Below are 14,426 nucleotides of genomic sequence, written 5' to 3' on the forward strand. Positions count from 1 at the left end.
AATATGCTCAACATCATTAGTTATAAGGAAATGCAAATTAAAACTACACTGAACCACTCTTACCCACCACTAGAATGGCTATAATAAAAGACTGACAATGTCAAATATTGACAAGGACGTGGAGAAACTGGGACTCTCATACATTGCCTTTGGGAATATAAAATGGTATACCTAACTTGGATAACAGTGTGGCAGTTTCTCAAACTGTTAACTATATATTTACCATATGACCTAGCAATTTCATTCCTAAGTATTTACTGAAGAGGAGTGAAGATATATATCTGTATAAACATATGCAAATGTTCATAGTTGCATTATTTTTAATAGCCCTCAAAGGGTAGCAAATATGCCACCCCCAAATATACATTTTTGGCATAAGGATTATTTTGAGAAACATCAGACACAGGAGAAGCTCTGAAAACACAGTAGAAGTTACTCTTTTGTAAGTGAAATTTACATTTATGAAGGAAATCTCCATTTGTAACGTTGTCTCCCTCTCTGTAAGGAAAAGGATGACTCTAAATCACAAGAGAATCTAAACAATGGAGAAAGCACTGACTTAAAACTGCGTATTAATCCTTACCCTTGTTTACCTTGCTTTTCTTGGTAACCTCTCATAACTCCACTACCAGCCTCCCCATACACAACTTTCTTTTGTCTTTAGCTGAAGATGGTATTTAAGCTAGTAGCTTAGGCCACCTAAGGGAGTTACTCATTTTATTCCTGGATATCTCCCATATGTACTTGAAGGTATACATGTTAATACACTTCCTTTTTAAAAAAAAATCTGTCTGGGTATTCCCTGGCAGTCCAGTGGTTAGGACTCCACACTCTCACTGTCGAGGGCCCAGGTTCAATCCCTGGTCAGGGAACTAAAATCCCACAAGCCACACTGGTGTGGCCCAAAAAAAAAAAAAAAAAAAATTAATCTGTCTTTCATTACAGGGGTCTCAGCCAAGAACTCAGAAGGGTAGAAGGAAAATTATTTTTCCCTCCCCTACACCCCAAGCTGGGTGTAATCCAAATGTCCATCAACTGATATATAATAGATAAACAAAATCTAGTACATCCATACAATGGAATACTACTTAGCAATAAAAAGGAATGAACTATTGAAAAACATGCAATGACATGGATGAGCTTCAAAAACATGCAAAGTAGAAAAAGTCAGACACAGTAGACATTTTGTATGATTTCATTTATATGATGTTTTTAGAAAAGGCAAAAGTATAGAGACAGAAAGCAAGTCAGAGGAGTGAAAGTGGGAATGGGATTGACTGTGTAAGAATAAGAGGGAAATTTTTGGTGCAATGGAAGAGTTCTAAAACTGGATTTTATGATAATTGTGATGATTGTATGACTGTTTAAAGTTACTTTAATTATCAAACTGTACACTTATGATGGTGAATGAATTTTTTTTTTTTTTTTTTTGCGGTGCGCGGGCCTCTCACTGTTGTGGCCTCTCCCGTTGCGGAGCACAGGCTCTGGACGCGCAGGCTCAGCGGCCATGGCTCATGTTCCCAGCCGCTCCGCGGCATGTGGGATCTTCCTGGACCGGGGCACGAACCCGTGTCCGCTGCATCGGCAGGCGGACTCTCAACCACTGCGCCACCAGGAAAGCCCTGATGGTGAATTTTATAGTATGTAAATTATACTTTAATAAAGCTGTTTAAAATAAAGTACAGGGAGACTCCTAGAGAGATCTCTGGGGAGAGGGTGTGGTGTATATGTGTGTGTGTGTGTGTGTGTGTGTGTGTGTAGTTGTCACAGGAAGAGAGAAAACATCTATGGGAGATAGTTATGAATTTAATTGCAGTGGAAAAACACAGGGGTTCTGGAGCCAGATTACTGGGTCTGAATCTTGGTTCTACCACTTACTACCTGTATGAACTTGAGACAAATGACTTAACCTCTTTGAGCCTCTGTGAAATGGGGCTCCTGTTAAATACCAAGGTAATTGTGAGCATTGAAGGTGATGTATGTAAATTGCTTAGTTCAGAGCCTGACACCATAGTAGGTATTTGCTGAGGGATAATTCTGGACCAATTACTTCTGCAGATGATTCAGGGCTTGGTAGTAACTGTAGAATTACGGGCTCTCTGGTATGTTGCAGCAGGATTATAAGTCTCTCACTGACCTGATTTAGCAGCTTATTAATGAGGAAGCCTAGGAGCATGGGCCAGAAGCCTTGGGGTTCAGTACTGGTTCTACCACAATCGTACTGTATAACAGTGCTCCCTGACCTCTCTGGTTTCCTAATATATACCCAACCTCCCAAATAGGGTTGTTGGGATGCTTCTGAAGTCAGAGCTCACTGCCAACATTGTGTCGTGTGTAAGGTAATGATGGCGCCGAGCACACATTGGGGGCTAGAGTCCAGTGTGAAAGAAATAGAATCTGACCAAGGTCCCTGTGCCTATGGGCTGGGATATGTGAATATTAGCTTAGCAGGAGGCCATGGAAATTTTCGTAAACTAAACTGGCATTTGGAGCTGAACGGGAAAGATGTGAACACAGGATGTTACTGAAAACGGTGACGGGCAGGGCTGCTACCTGAAGTTTTGGCAGGCTTCACCCCCTGCCGGTTGATTGAAGAAGGATGTTGGATCATCAGGAAACAGGGATTTAAAATGATCCCACAGGAAGGTGTGAATAACAACAGAAGCAACAAACAAAGCCAGCCAGGCCAGGTCTGGCTGGGGGTGGGTTGGGGGCGTGTCAGTTGAGAGACAGTTCTCACTCTCTTCAACACTTTAGGAATTTCTGAGGAAGAGCCCAGCTGGTATTCAAAGGTGGCTTTGTGATAGATTCCTTCCCCTCCCTTCCCCTCCTCCGTTAATCTCTCCTGGAGGAGCAGAGGGGCAAGTAGGGGCTTGAGGGGGTAGCTCGTTTCTGGTTCAGGACACTGGTAGCCCTCCACGTAACAGTGTGCAGTGGACGCTCGCTATACTTCTGGATGCCCAGCACAAGCTCCTACCCTTTTCTAGTAAGATCACTTGGATTCTTTTTTTGGGAATTTTCTCTCCTCATTATGTACAGTCTAGGTGGGGCTGTCAATACAGGTAAACTGCCCTCCTCTGGCCAATTAAACTCTCCCTCCTGGACTCTTTGAGTTGAGATGAGTGATGGATAAGGATGGGGAAAAAAAACCCCAAAACACTGTTGGAGAGGAAATGATGCCAGGCCCTCACTCAACTTTTACTTACAACATGAAACCCAGCCCTGCCCGAGTTTCTCAACTCTCCATCTATTTTGTGAGCCCCTGATATCATTCCAAAAATTTCTGTTTTGCTTAAGTTAGCTGTGGTCCATTTCTGTTTCAAAGAACAGACATGGGGCACGGCTCTGGCACTCTTGCTCGGGGCAGTTTTCATAGAGGACATGCAAGGGGGGCAGAAAGAGCCCAGCTTCAGTCACCTACTTTAGTTATCGACTCCTCAACTTTCTAACCATGTGACCACAGGCAAGTCATTAAATCCCTCTAAGCCTCAGTTCTGTAAAATGGAAATACTATTGCTTTGCAGAACTAATTTAATTCATTAGGATTAAAAGCATTTATTTATTCCTCCATTTACTGTATGCCCAGCAGCCACCATTTTCTTGGCACTCTGAGGAACCAGAATAGAAAAGTGAATAAGACAGACATAGCACAGTCCCTGTCTTCATGGAGCACATACTCTAATGGGAAGAGAGTCATTGAACTTAATGTTTACAAATCTGGTGACGTAATAGTTCAAGGCCCTGTGGGTGTGGTTTGTAAGGGGATCCAGTAGAGGGCCACATATGGAAGGCCCTTAATAAATGTGACTTTCTTTTCCCCTTCTTTCTCCTGGCTGTTGTCTTAGTCATGGTTCCTTTGCCACTGAATAGCCCACTTGTATCCATGTTCTTAGAGTAGAATTAGGATGCTCCAGAGAAGTCCTGATTTGATTCAGTGACTGAAAAATTGCCTATTGTGTTTAAAGCAGAAGTTGGAAACCACTCAACCCACCAGATGGGCCAACTTGGTGGGGGGGTCCTTGCCACAGGATAAAGGGAGGCCAAAATTGAAAGGATGATGAAGGGAATAGGAAGGCACTAACACCTTCAGAATTGACTATGTCTCAGGCTAATAAGGTTTGCTAAGAGTCAAGAAGGGAGAGGCGTGCCTAGAGTCGATATTGACAAAACAAGAGCATGCAACTTCTCTAATCCACTAGGTACCCTTTCTAGCATAAAAAGTCTCAAAAATGATTCACAAAATGTTAGCACCAGAAAAGACTTTAGAGAACATTTAGGAATCTCTTTCATTTACATATGGGAAGTCAAAGTTCACTGGAATTAAGCCTCTTATCTGTGTCCTGGGTGTGTAATCTGTGACACATTTAGACCCCTGCTAAGTAGTGAGAGAGCCCAGACTGGTTCCTTTTTCACGTGGACAAATCTTGGCGGATATGCCCCCTGAGAAACAGTCTAGGTTAACCTCTCCAAGGGCAGGCACCAAGGGAGTGAAGCTCTGTGCTAGGTCCTGGGGAGGGACAAAGACAGTAAGACACGAGTCTTTAGGGTCCTTCTGATATAGTTGGAGAGCTGAGGTGCACACAATGCTATATAATCACACAAAGCAGTGATAAATGGGAACTGCTCATTGGTCATGGTCACAGAGATGGTACCATTTCCCTCTCAATATCTGGGAAACCTGTTTGATAATTTCTGTCCACATTTCTCCCCAGTCTCCTACTGGAGGTGCCTTCTCCTCGGAGACCTGTATCTATTAATAGTAGTAATATCTTCCAATCACAAAGGCTTGAAATATTTTTCCTCTCTTTTCCTCATCCCCACATGCAGTTAGTGACTAGGTCCTGTTGATCTGCTCCTTAAATTCTACCTCATTCTGTCCAAAGACACCAAGTAGTATTCTTAGTACGCAGCTCTTATGTCATTCCCCTGCTCAAAATCCTTCTGGGTGTCGCGGAAGAATCTGTAGAATGAAACCCAAACTCCTTAGCTTAACATCTGTTTTGCCTCATGATCGACGCCCGACTCCCATTCTCCCACTTCTTCTCTCAAGTTCTGCTACTTTCCTGTATATCAACCGTGTCTTTTTTTTTTTGGTTCTTTGACATCTGGGGCTTGCTGACCCCAGAGGGACAGCTCCTCCCAGGGCTAACCAACTCCTAGAGGTGGTAAATGACTAGCCCCTGAGTGCACCTTTCAAAGGCAGAGCAATCAATCCAGAGCCCGCACTCCCATCCACCCCCTCTATTGGGCTTTCCCACCTAGGGCTACTATTCCTCTGCCCGAAACACCCCAGGGCCAAATACCGAACAACTAGGAATGATCTCTGTGCCCCTGAGCCCACTGAAATTATTCACATTTGCCAGTCGCAAGCCTGCTCACTCCGTCTTGCCCATTTTTTCCCATGGAAACCACAGTAAAAGCTCTTGCTCATGTTTTCCCCTGTTCCTTCTGCTTCTTGACCAATCCTGAGTCTTCCCTGTGTGGCCCCCTGTGGTATGGCATGCCACCTTCTCCTGGGACCTGTGAGTATAACTATCTTTTCAATGGCAGTCCTCTCCTAATCAGTTGTTCTTGCCAGACCTAAACAATAATAAAACCTATACTTGTTCTCGAGGAGCTCTCTCTGCTTCCCAAATAAGCCCCTGCTCTCCTACACCCATGTCTTTGCCCGTGCTATTCTTCATTCTCCCTCTGCAATTTTGGCATCTTACAATCCTATCTGTCCTTCAATGTACTCTTACCAGCACTGGCTTGAATCACTGGGGATTTAAAGATGAGTGTGCGAGGTTCACAGTGGTTCATGACTGGTACCATAGGGTTGGCCAAAAAGTTCGTTCGGGTTTTCTGTCTCATGAAAAGCTCAAATGAACTTTTTGGCCAACCCAATATGTCACACAGTAAGTGGAAGACAGGGTCAGGCCTCAAAGCCTAGTAGGCTTTCTTTGTGTCCTTTTCAATCATTGTATTGGCTCAGGTCCTTTTGAGTATGTGCAACAGAAACTGACTAGCCAACTTGAGCACAAAAGGATTTCCTGGAAGGATGTTCGGGCAGCTCAGGTAATGGGAGGAGCTGAAGGACTAGACCTTGGATGAAGTGGGAACAAAGGCAGTCCCAGTGATATGAGTCCTTGAATCTTCCCTTAAGATCCCAGTCTTTAATAGGACTCAGGTCAAGTCTACTCCTTTAAAGTTTCAAATATCTGAAGGTGAAAATTTGAGGGAACCCCGCCTGGTCAGGTGTAAGTCCTGGATCATTTGGCTATGGTAGGGTGTTTGGGAGGGGGCAAGGTAACCAAACACTAATATGATTATCACTCCCATGTATTAGAAACTTTTCCCAAAGGAAAAGGGAACTGTTGAGGCCCGGGCACATACCCTAACTTGAGTCGCCTACAGCCATCTTTCTAATATTTTAAATACTGTGCTCTCCAAATAAAATTGGATAATGGAAGGGTTGGATGAAAACAGCTCCAAAGCAAAGCATCTTTAACAGTTCCACAAATAGTCATTGAATGCTTACGCTGTGTAAAGTACTATGCTAGACACTGGCTGGGGAAAGAAATAAGGTTGGGATGTGAAAATCAGTAAGATCTGGCTCAAGGATAAGATAAGCATATAAATCACGACAGTACAAGTCAGGATAAAGGAAGCAACGCTCCAAGAGGTACAAAGTGCTGTGAGGTTTTACAATATGGAGAGATTCCTAAAATTTATATGCAGAGGAAAACCAAAAAACTAAAGTCCCTATTTTCCTTCTTATTGCAACTTCATCATATGCTGGAGAATCTATACATGCATGACTCCATGCGGAAAGGAACACCATGTTCTTATTTTCATCTACTGCAGTCCAGCTGCCAATTCAAACATCTGTCACCCTTTAAATGTGCACTTAGGGAAGCATCAGTTTTAGGGGGCTCATGTGCCACTGCCAAGCCCTGCTTAGATGGACTGTATAAACATGGTACCTGGGAAGGAAAAAGGGACTTGCTGGAGGAGAATCCTGCCTATTCTCCTGCGAAGATTGCAGATGTTCAGGGAGACACTTCTGAAAGTCTGTGGGCACAGACAAGAAGAAAGCCGTGTGCAATTCTTACTGATAGGGTTAAGGACAGAGTCCTTTGCTGATAACATCGCCATACAAGGAGTTTGCTGCAATATTTCGTAACTCATGAGCTGCAGGCCCAAGGCCATGCTGTTGCAACATATTTGGATCCATCTCACGTTATGGTGGTGAGAGTGAGACAAAGAATTTAAACATCTGGTCCCGTTGGGATTACCCAAACAACCTCTTTATTGAGAGCATCAGGTGCACCTCATGACCTCTCAGGGTCAGGAAAGATCAGCTTAGGATCTGATACAGGGGCGGGGAATCTGATATGGGGTCTTCCTCAATTACCACCAATCATTTGGCTTATCTTTAGTCAGTGGTTACGGGAGGAGGTGGGGACAAAGGGGATTCAGAGGAAGGGAAGGCTAAAGAAGCAGTGAGATTAAGGAGGGAGGAGGGTGCATATGCTTGGGAACAGGTGGGAGAGGAAAGGAAGAACAGGAGTTGTGAGCACGGTTTTCACTATTGAAGTAGGGGAGCGTAAGTAAACAATCAGTCTCACCTTTAGCAGTAGACAGCCAGGAGGTGATCCGTTGAGGGAGAAAATGAGCCAGTCAATTAATATTTCTGTAGGCCCACTTTGGGTCAGGCACAGCTGCATCTTCTTTGACTTGGGAACTTACTTAGGGACAGAGAAACCTCCAGCATTTGCACTTGGAGACATACAAAGATGCAGCAGACACCTCCTCACCCTTAATGAATACATGGGCCTCGTCTCTAGAATGTAGCTTTCTTTTAGCCAGATGTTCGGCCTCCAGCCCTGGGTCAGAGAGCTGAGACCGCTTTTGTTTGGAAGTTGAGAGTTCATGCTCCACACAAATGAGACGCCCTCAATCTTAAGGCTCTGGTCAATACTGGGGGAGTCAGAGTGGGCAGGGGTGGATTTAGCTCACCGCTCATAGTCATGAGAAGGAAGAGCAGAGCCTCCCATTGAGATTTCTGACATTTATCTCCAGGTGAGGTTGTATTAAGTGGAACTATATGAAACAGTTGTTTTTCTAGGTCAAAAAAGTGGTTGAATATCAGTAATATCATGTGGCTTAACTTAATACATAACATACATTGTAAATTATATATGTTGATGATAATTTGTTAGATGAAATATTTAAAAATTATCATTTTTGTAAACCTGCTTTGTCATCTCATCATTCTTTTATTTTTATGTTTTAAAGTTATTTATTTATTTATTATTTTTGGCTGCGTTGGGTGTTCATTGCTGTGAGCAGGTTTTCTCTAGTTGCGGCGAGCGGGGCCTACTCTTCCTTGCGTTGCGTGGGCTTCTCATTGCAGTGGCTTCTCTTGTTGCGGAGCACTGGCTCTAGGTGCACGGGCTTCAGTAGTTGTGGCACATGGGCTCAGTAGTTGTGGCACACGGGCTTAGTTGCTCCACGGCATGTGGGATCTTCCTGGACCAGGGCTCAAACCTGTGTCCCCTGCATTGGCAGGCGGATTCTTAACCACTGCACCACCAGGGAAGTCCCTTGTCATTCTTTTAAAAATAATATATTGGGATCTTTAAGGAAATGGAAGTGACCCTTCTTGACTCTGGCTAAAACTGGTTCTACCTTTATCTTGGGACCCTCTGACACACATTTACATGAGCATCACATGCTGGTCAAGACCCAGAGCACATCCTTAGAAGTGCTTCTCATGTTCAAGTCTGAGTCTTTTGCTGAATGTTATACCTCAGCCTCATTTCTATAACTGTCTAAATCTAACTTTTCCTGTTATGTATTTTTATATCACTGTATCTGTTTGGTCACCAGATGGCTGCTCACAAACATCTTTTCTACCTCTTCAAATTTTCTGCAGCCTCCCAAACTCTTGCTCTGCAAACCACGTTTAACTTCCTACAATGTTTGACATTAATTCTAAATCCACTAGAGAATTCAGGCCAACATAAAACCTATTCATTTAGTGCAGCAGCTGTCAAAAGCCCACCTGGCTGACTCCGAATGTACAGATGCTGTTGTAGGAGGGAAAAAACGGCTTAGCATAGGTCCCTCCTACCATTTCTCTTCCTCTGCTTCACTGAGCTCTTCAAAAAATGAAACAAGATCATTTGCTTCACTTTGGTCATACTGTGTGCCTAAGTGTATACTATTGTTATATGTGCTCATTTTTCAACAAAGATTTACTGAGACCCAATTTCATGCCAGGCATTGAAGATTCGATGGTGCATAAAATTGACATGATTCTTGTTGTCATGATGTTTACAATCTAGTAGGTGATACAGATAAGACTGATGATATAGGCTGTAAGCACCACATAGGAATGACTGGAGGCTACAGGGTGCTATGGGAGCACAGTCATTCCTTACCATAGGGGTCTGAGTGTCTACTTGTCCCAAGCACTGTTCTAGAGCCTAGAGGAAGAGATGATAAATAAGTAAACTGGGAGGCCTGTTTGAGCAGGCAACATTTGAGCAGGGTACTGAATAGTGACAGGATCCAGGAATCAGGGAAGAAGAGTACGGTACACTGGACCCAGAATGAGAAGCCAAGGAAGACTTCCTAAGGATGGTGATGTCTGAACTGAGCCCTGAAGGATGAACTGGAGTTATCCAGGTGATGGTGGCTGGGGTTTGGTGGAGAAGTGTTCCAGGCAAAGGAAGCAGGATATGCAGAAGCCCAGGAGAGAAGGAGTGGAACATATAAATTTGTGACTGAAAAAGATGAGTGTGTGGTAGATGATCACTAGCTCCTCCTTTGCCTGGTAAAATTGTTTTGATTGTGTAAGGGCCAGTATTTTTGGGTACCTTCTCGTCTGTTTTAGTAGCCTTACTGATACACCAGTCCGAATGTGTCTAGACAGCTGACAGGACGTGCCAGCGGAACTCCTGCCATCTGGTGGACAGACAGAACATCACAATGCATAGAAGATTAGCATTGCTATAACGTCGGGCTCACAGCATCCCCGATTATCGCAGTTTTCCATTCAAAGGTATAAAAGCCCTGATGTGCTAAAATTTTTTTAAAGGTTAAGGAAGAAGTATATACAAATGTTCTCAGGCCCTACTCCCCTGTATGGGGGAGATGAAGGGAAAATTGGGGCAGAAAGAAGAACAACTGTGTACTGCGTCAACATTATACTTAGGAAACAGGCTCTCATTCCTCCAAACAATAGATAGGCATATCAACCCCGTTTTGCAGTTGAGGAAACCAAGACTCTCAGTAAAGGGAAAAGCCAGCCTTGGCTGACTCCTTTACATTATACTGCCTCTAGGGTTTTTTTCGATTGTTGTTTGTTTTTTATCTTTTAGCCGTGCTGCTCGGCTTGTGGGATCTTAGTTCCCCGGCTAGGGATCGAACTCTGGGGCCTTGGCAGTGAGAGCGCTGAGTCCTAACCGCTGGACCACCAGGGAATTCCCTAGGGTTTATTTTTAATCGACAAAGGGTGAGTAAGGGGGCATTAGTTCCCCAGTTGTGACATCTATACTTTTAAGTGTGAGGACCTCAATGAAAATACTTAAGGCCCCATTCGGTGCTCAAAAGGCATTAAAACTCTCCATTTTACTCAACAATATATACATCAGCTGGTTCCCAAAGAAGAGAACCTCAAATGCCACATATGTTATAATGGACACATTTCCAAAGCTAAAAAAAGTAGAATGCGTTTCTAACAATTTCACACTACTTCTAGTTAGAAAGACATTCCAACGCAATTTGGATGCAGAAAATATTGGAATTCTCAGAACACATCAATGAGGACTGATTTTTTGTAACAGAAGCTGCCTCAGAAAAATCCAAGATGAATAGGGTCCTGCTCGTATGAAGATGAATCGCATTAGCAAAGCATAATCAAGTGTGTATATAATGATTTCCCATAGGAATTTACACATGGCTTATAAGTCATTAAAACAAACTGATTTTGTTGTTGTTATGGTGCTTGGCACACAGTAGGCGCTAAAACCATGACTATAATAATTATAAAATTTTTGCTCACTTGCCTCTTATACAAGGATGTTAAGGGTTATTACAAACAGAATGTCCACCAGCTGTTCTCTGTCTCTGAGGTCAAAGCGGTGGGAATTGGAGTGGAGAAAAATTAGAAATGATATGGATGGGAAGGGGGTGAGAAGCTGGGAAATTTTAGGACAGACTACCACGGGAAAATGTTGTAATCCTGTAGATGTTTAAGAATGAAAGTGGCTGCCTTTAGGCTGAGATTATTTTGGTGGGGTTTGGAAATAACCCCTGGTGTCAGGTCCTTCGTCAACCCGTTTTGACTGAGTACTTAAGTCTCTAAGGCGTTGATAAGAAACGTGTGTGTGTGTGTGTGCGGGGAGGTGGGGTGGTGGGACATAAAACAGTCTCTACCTTCCTACAATCTGGGTACAGGGAACCGAGAAAACGATCATTTGGATTGGAGTGATCAGGGAAGGTTTTGTAGAGGAAGGAGTGGGACTACTGGTAGCCTAGTAACAATGAATGCATCTGGGCTAAGGGAGGGAAAGGCAACTAAAAGTCCAAAGACCCCTTTAGGGCTATCCTGAACCTAAAGCCTGGCATCAAATCATGCCTTCTTTACACTACATATTTGTTGGTGGGGGGAGTGGGAGGGGACAGTCGACTGGAGATTATGTAAGGAGGGATGAGGCATTTCATTTTTCTTACCATTTGGTGTCACTCCCTATCAAATAAGTTGTACCAAACAGGAAAATAGGCACCCTTCTTAAGAGAGGCTTTTGGCTTATATCTTGCCAAAAGAAGCAAATTAATTAAGTGTAACTTAAATGCATGCACTCAACAAATATCCATTGAACACCCACTCAATAAATGCCTAGTCACACTGTACAGGGGCAAACAAAAAAGATGTTTCTTCATAATACGCAACATAGAGATGTAAAGATGCTGGTGTTTAACACATAAAAGTGATTGAAATTTTAAAGAGGAGTACACATTTGATATGGCCATTTATGGAGTTTGAAAATAAAAAGTGAAAATGACAAAAAGGACACTCACAGAACACCAGACATTCATTTCACTAACCTTGGGGAAAAGGGTAAAGGAGCATTGATAATATTTGTCTAAAGATTACTCATATACATACACATACAGTGGGGCTGGTTTTGATTTCAGTCAGAACATTTGTGTGTAGGAAGACCAGCAACATGCCAGAAGAAACAGAGAAACTTCTATCGGGTAAAAAAGCAGTAAGATGAGTGTCTAGAGAAATTCGAAGGTGGCTGGATTCCCGGGCCCCCTGCTCCTTTTGCTTATGGACAGAGCTGAAACAACAATGTGAGGCTACGGAGCCATACATCTGTTTCTGATTTACTGTCTTAGTCTTGTCCTAGTTGGAGTCATTTCTAGATCATATGCTACAGTCTTGAGAGAAATTACAGAAGGAATTTACACAAAGGGTGAATACACAGTTAAATATACACATATAAAAACACACCATGAATAGAATGTAGACAAGAAACGTATGCAAAAATTAGAAAGAATTGTCAGATGGCTCTTTCATTTTCTGATTTGTGCCACTCACCCCTGCAGCTGACAGTGTTGTTATTACTGTTCTGATTTCAGGATGTCGGAAGCCTATCCCTTGGTTCATCTTCTTGGTTCCCTACTAGAGTGGGTGACCTTGGCCTTCTCTAAATCTAGAACTAAAGATCAATCTAGAAGCTATTTGGTCTTCATTTCCCTTCATAAGATAGGATTAAATTTTCTAGTGTTAAATCCATTACTTTCCTCAAAGAATTGCTTCAGTAGGGTCCAAGATGGAATCTGCTTAAGGGCTAGGACAGTGTCATGTGTTAAATTTAAATGAGCATTTTACATACAGTGCATCAAAATTCTAAACCATTTACATCTTGGGAGTTCCCTGGCAGTCCAGTGGTTACCACTCAGTGCTTTCATGGCTGGGGCCCTGGGTTAGATCCCTGATCGGGGGACTAAGATCCCATAAACCCCAGCACGGCCAAAAAGATAGAACATTTACATCTGTTTTGTAGTCATCTTTCTTGCCTTATAAAGGGCTTGTACATACTCTCCAAATAAGTTTTTCCATCCTCTAGAATTCTTTTACCTACATTGCTAATTTTTTAAAGTACTCAAGACAGAGATTAGGGAAATTCTATTCTTAGTTCATTTTCTTCTATTGAGAAAAAAAAAATAGCTCAGATTAAGCAAACTATTTTGCAATCTCTTTCTTCTGAACTTTTTATAATTTTGTCACCCAACTTCCAACTGCTTTGCGAAGATCATGCCTTTTTACTTCAGGTATCTAAAATGTCGTTATTTACTATATACTTGCCTTAGCACTGAACTTTGTGGTGACTTGAAAATCTTGCTGTAGCATTAACAGTATTAACTAATTCCGATTACTTATCTAGTACATGGGTGATAATATCCAGCTTTCAAGAAAGGAAGATAGTTCAAACACCTAATTTGACAAAATTAGGAAATGACAACATCAGTTCTAAGAACATAGGAAAAAATCTGAACAGAGAATTGACATTTCTGCCTGGCGTTAGTGTTCTTTAAAGACCATAGACAGCACACACAGTTGTAGGCGGAAACAATACATCTGCAGACACTGGCAGACAGCATTACCCGCCAAATTTGGCCACAGTTTCTTAAGATAAATAACTTTTCGGTGACGCGTAGGGCTGAAATTACATAAACAGCAGAAATTACTAAGACCTAAGCCTACGAGTTTTGTGGGTTTCAAGATTTCATGCAATCAATATTCTGACATCTGTAACACCATTTTATTACTGATGCCAGGAACGTAAGAGATTAATAACATCACTTGATGACTTATGTTCAGATTTTGAATAAACTAAGTTTAATTCTTTGGAATAACCATTCTTGAGCCACATTTTTATTTAGGTCATTAAGACAACCATAAGCATCTCCTTATAAGGAAAAGTTTCATTAAAAATGCTAGAGAGCTGCAGCCTGTTTTGAAAACCAATACTTGTAGCTTGTTGTATTAATAGTTATAAATGTCTAAGGCTTATTAAATGAAAACACCCATAACAGCTTTATCTCAACAGTCTGAGCAATAAGAATTTTAAAAAGCTGACAATGAAAAATAGCTGAATATTCTGGGAGATTCCATAGTAATAGGAAATGGCATTAACTAGTTACCTTCTCAATCTTTCCCTAGAAATGACTATTCTGCCTATTAATATCATCTTTTAGGGAGATATCTGTCGTTATAGTGTTCAGAAGGCTGAAAAACCTGAAGAATATGAATAGGGAAGCTCCTTCCTAATTTTTAACTACAAAACACCAAAAATTGAGGCAACATTCTCTAGTGGGATTGAAATTCCCTGAGAACTAACTTGTAACACTGGATATCTTTT

General features: G+C 42.2%; 1 non-coding gene across 1 annotated transcript; it reads left to right on the forward strand.

Moving 5' to 3' along the window:
- Positions 1–799: 799 nt before the first annotated feature.
- Positions 800–872, forward strand: TRNAE-CUC (transfer RNA glutamic acid (anticodon CUC)). Its single transcript has one exon. It is a non-coding gene; the product is annotated as a tRNA-Glu (tRNA).
- Positions 873–14,426: the final 13,554 nt, after the last annotated feature.

This window comes from Physeter macrocephalus, chromosome 4 (genome assembly GCF_002837175.3).
Source record: "Physeter macrocephalus isolate SW-GA chromosome 4, ASM283717v5, whole genome shotgun sequence".
Taxonomy (NCBI): Eukaryota; Metazoa; Chordata; class Mammalia; order Artiodactyla; family Physeteridae; genus Physeter; species Physeter macrocephalus.